Genomic DNA, 5,000 nt, shown 5'->3' with positions numbered 1-5,000 from the left:
TATATATATATATATATATATATATATATATATATATATATATATATATATGAATATATATAAATATATATATATATATATATATATATATATATACATATATATATATATATATATATATATATATTATATATATATATATATGATATATATATATATAATATGCATCTAAATACATATATATGATATATATATATATAAATATATATATATATATATATATATATATATATATATATATATATCTAATATATATAATATATATATATATGATGTTTAACTTTACCACTGCATTATGAAGCTCGTTCAACATCCGGGTTCTATATCTCCTCTATGAACTTGTTATTCTCCTGTTGCATTTTTTCTATTTCGGAGATGAAATGAAAATGATAACTCATTAAATCGTGACAAATAAAAAGATGAATAATACTGAATTAGGAACAGGAAAATGATGCTTTTACATTAGTTTACATTATCTTAATTTTCCATTACTTTTCCTTCATCAGTAATCTGTTGAATTATATTTGCTATATAGGAATATTGGAAATACTTTGCTTAAGAAAAAAAAAAAAAAAAAAAAAAAAAAAAAAAAAAAAAAACATCAACCTTCATATCAACTTCCTTAAATTTCAAGTGAAAATGACTTATTGAAGACAGCGTTGCTAGCATGACGATACCAAGGACGTAAAAGGAATTGCTAACAGGAATGCGGTATTTACGTCACATACGCGAGAAAGTCCGAGTTTGTAAAATTGTAGAGCTTAGAGAACATTCTCTCAATAAATAAACATGCACGCCCACACGCCCCCAAGAGAGGAGAGCTGCACTTTCCAGTTGAAACCGTTTCTCCGCTCGCCCACTAGCTCTGTGGGGGTTTATTGAATCAATCTATTTACCTTTTTATATCATGGATATGAGTTACGCATTCATTCATCTTAAGAGAGAGAAAACACAAGGGAGACACCAACACCACAAAGGCTTAAAAATACTGAAATACAAAAAAAAAAAAAAAAAAAAAGGAAAGAAAGGAAAAAAAAGGAAAATGAAACCATTGGATGCCGACGTATGCATGATGGTGATTGCCTGCTCAATATTTCACCAGCCTTTGAATGTCGATGAGGCTCTGTATACTGTGAAAGGCGCTAGCAGTAGTCCCTTTTTTCGCTATTTTCAGCCGCTGTGCTGGCGAATGATGCTGCATGTTACGTCCTGTGTCCATGTCACGTCACTCAGACATAGGTGTACCTCTCAGTGACATGATTAACAGTGCAGTTGCTGAGAATTGCGTTAATTCTGACGTGAGTGTCGCGGTATTAGTAATGATGTGTGTGTGTGTGTGCATGTGTGTGTACGTACGTACGTGTGTTTGTGTTTGTGTTTGTGTGTGTTTGTGTGTGTGTGTGTGTGTGAGAGAGAGTGTGTGTGTACGTACGTACGTGTGTGTGTGTGAAAGAGAGAGAGAGAGAGAGAGAGAGAGAGAGAGAGAGAGAGAGAGATAGAGAAAGAAAGAGAGAAAGAGAGAGAGAGAGAGGGAGAGAGAGAGAAAGAAAGAGAGAAAGAGAGAGAGAGAGAGAGAGGGAGAGAGAGAGAAAGAGAGAGAGAGAGACAGAGAGAGAAAGGGAAAGAAAGAGAGAGAGAAAAAAAAAAAAGGGAAAGAAAGAGAGAGAGAGAGAAAGAGAACATGCAGAATATACCGAATATACAGTGCCCTTCTACTATGGCGCCCAACAAGCCCTGCCACAACCGCACGCACAGCAAAAATCACTACAACCGCAAATACTTATATGATAATATATAAAGCAGACATAATATTCATATCTGAAACCTTTCTAGATGACAAAGTACCTTGCAACTAAGCCAAGATTCCTGGCTACTCGTCATGGATCAGGAAGGAGTAACACTATGCCACAAGGACTCGACATCAATCCAATTTGTTGATTATCCTGTTCCAAACAACTTGGAACTTATCCTGTGGAAATTAATAGATAACTAAGGCAGAGGTACTCTTTGTTGTGGTTGTTACAGACCCTCACGCTAATTGTTGATTTCCTGATAAACCACCTTGATAATCTATTACTAAGCAGTCACTGTGAAAATATAATAATAGTTGGTGATCTCAATCAGCATATCATTCAAGCTAACTTTGATAACATGTTAGCATTGTACGATCTCAACAACCATGTTTGTTTTGCCACACATAGTTCTGGTTCGTTACTTGTTCCCTTTGTGACAAACTTCCCTGGAGACACAGTTTGCTGGTCTGTAGGCACTTTAGACCACATTGCCGTCCTCATAACAATTCCTTTTGCAATTCTGCATGGGGAGCAATACAGCCGCACTATGTGGAAATGGGAATACGCTGACTGGGGAATGATCAGAAGCACCATGACACACATTTCGTGGTAGGACATTCTCAGAGGTGATGTCAATCAACAAGTTTATCAATTTACTGTGACCCTACTTGAGATCCAGAGGCAGTGGGTACCACATGTTGACCACATTTCACGTCACTCTGATCAGCCATGGATCGGGTCCAGGTGCCGCATGGCATCTGATGCTAAGTACAAGGCATGGCTCAAATTCAAACGCAACCCTACTGTCCATAACAAATATATCCATAGACAGGCTGCGACTCAAAAGGCATCCACCCAGAAACGGGCTATATAGCAATGGGAAAAAGACACTAAAATTAAGGTAAAATCTGGCCAAATTGGTAGTAAACAATGGCGGACTCTTGTCAAACAAAAATTAGGAGAAACCAGGGAAGAAACTATCCTACCCTTGACCACAGAAGATGGCACTATGGCACTCACTACACAGCAAAGCGTAGAAGTATTAGCTTTGCCCAGAAAATGTCTGTGGCAGCACCTGCCAGACCATCCCCGATGCTGCCAATAATGACAGGGGAAAACTGACCAACCTGGAAACAAAGATAGAAGTCGAAAGAATCCTGAAGGACCTCAATGAAACAAAAGCAGTAAGTCCAGACGAAATAAGTCCACGCTTACTTAAAAGATTTGCTAGACAGTTGTCCAGCCCACAAGCTCTGTTGTTTAATAATTGTATACAACAGCAAAAATGGCTATCGATATGGAAGGTCATCAACTTCGTGCCAACCCACAGGAAAGGAAACCAAAAATTATCATCCTGTGGCACTGCTCTCCTCTGTCTGCAAAGTTCTTGAGAAAAAAAAAGAAAAAAAAAAATGGTTCATGCCTAACAGGACATCTCAACAAACACTCACTGATGTGCTCCCGACAGTTCGGATTCAGGAGGAACCACTCAGCTGCTGATCTCTATCTGCTCACGCCTTCTGCCTGGAGCACTGCCCTTGACCATAACCAATGCACTGCCGTGATAGCTCTGGATATCGAGGGGGCGTTCGATCGAGTGTGGCATGACGCCTTGATTGAAAAATTATGTGGAATTGGTGTGAATGGACCACTTCTCAACCTTTTCACCGACTCTCTAACCAACAGGCACTTGAGTGTTGTCTTAAATGGTAAGAAATCAACACAGCATGCTATGAAGGCAGGTGTACCACAGGGGAGTGTCCTGGGACCTCTCATGTGGAATGTATTCAGAAATGACTTGCTGTTTCTAGTGCCTGAGACACAAGCGTTTGCTGACGACATCACACTGTTGGTTACCTACAATGCCGAAGATGAGGAAATGACAGCAACACACATAAATACTAAACTGAAGAACGTCCTATCCTGGGGTCACAGGTGGCAGGTCAAGTTTGCACCAAACAAGACCCACCTCATGGTAATTACCTGAACCTAGCCCAATCTCAAACTCTACTTCGATGGCAATTTATTACAACCTAAAGATGAAGCAGAAATACTTGGTATTTCCCACGACAATAAAAAACTCACCTTCAAAACACACATTGAAAACATCGTGAGGAAAGCATCAAGGAAACTTGCGTCCCTGAGGCGTATTTCATGGCTTCTTGATGTAAGAGGAAGAGAGGTTCTATACAAATCGCGGATCCGATCTGTGATGGAGCGCTCCTCTGACATGGGGAGGAGCTGCTAAGAAGCACCTCGACCTCCTTGACAGGATGCAATCCAGAACCATCAAGATAACCAACAATGAAGATACTGAAAATCTAAACAACCTTCAGAATTTACAATACCGGAGGGATGTGGCGCATCTCACCGTCATGTTCAGAATACAAGAAGAACAAGTGCCACACTTGCAGGCGCTGCGACAGCCAGTCCGTCGGATTACTCGTGCCACCAGGACCGTGGAGAGAGTGTCAGACGCACTAGAGCAGCCACGATGCAGGACATGGCACTACCAGAGACAGTACATCCCCAAATACACTAGGATGTGGAATGCTGCTTTAAGCTATATGCCTAGACACATTGTACACAGTGTTCAAAATTTTAAAACTCTTGTAAATAGAATTTTACAAATTATCTTATAAGTTCTGATATACTTTATAGCCATAGTTACCAGAATTAGTTTGTATCCGTATTTATGTTGACGTGTGTGTTAATATTTTATACTGGTTTGGCTTTTAGATAATTTATTTTAATATGTACATTTTATCCAATAACTTATGAGGGCAATCGGTCAAATGATCTCTCATAGACTAGAAATGAAGCACTGATATTCAATAAAAGAGAGAGAGAGAGAGCGAGAGAGTGAGTGAGTGAGTGAGTGAGTGAGTGAGTGAGTGAGTGAGTGAGTGAGTGAGTGAGTGAGTGAGTGAGTGAGTGAGTGAGCGAGAGAGTGAGTGAGTGAGTGAGTGAGTGAGTGAGTGAGTGAGTGAGTGAGTGAGTGAGTGAGTGAGTGAGTGAGTGAGTGAGTGAGTGAGTGAGTGAGTGAGTTAGACCGACCAAAAGGACTAAGATATTGACTTCTTGAAGGACTTTCCGAACTGGTAGCAGAATAAATTTTGCTGCTATCCCCTTCCTTATTTGCACACACGCACACAAACATCCACATACATATAAAATATGAAAATAAAAATCTTTCCCTTTCTCTCT

Source organism: Penaeus japonicus, unplaced genomic scaffold, assembly GCF_977035675.1.
Source record: "Penaeus japonicus unplaced genomic scaffold, GWHDUDI00000001_assembly GWHDUDI00000008, whole genome shotgun sequence".
NCBI lineage: Eukaryota > Metazoa > Arthropoda > Malacostraca > Decapoda > Penaeidae > Penaeus > Penaeus japonicus.
This window is presented reverse-complemented; position numbering follows the sequence as displayed.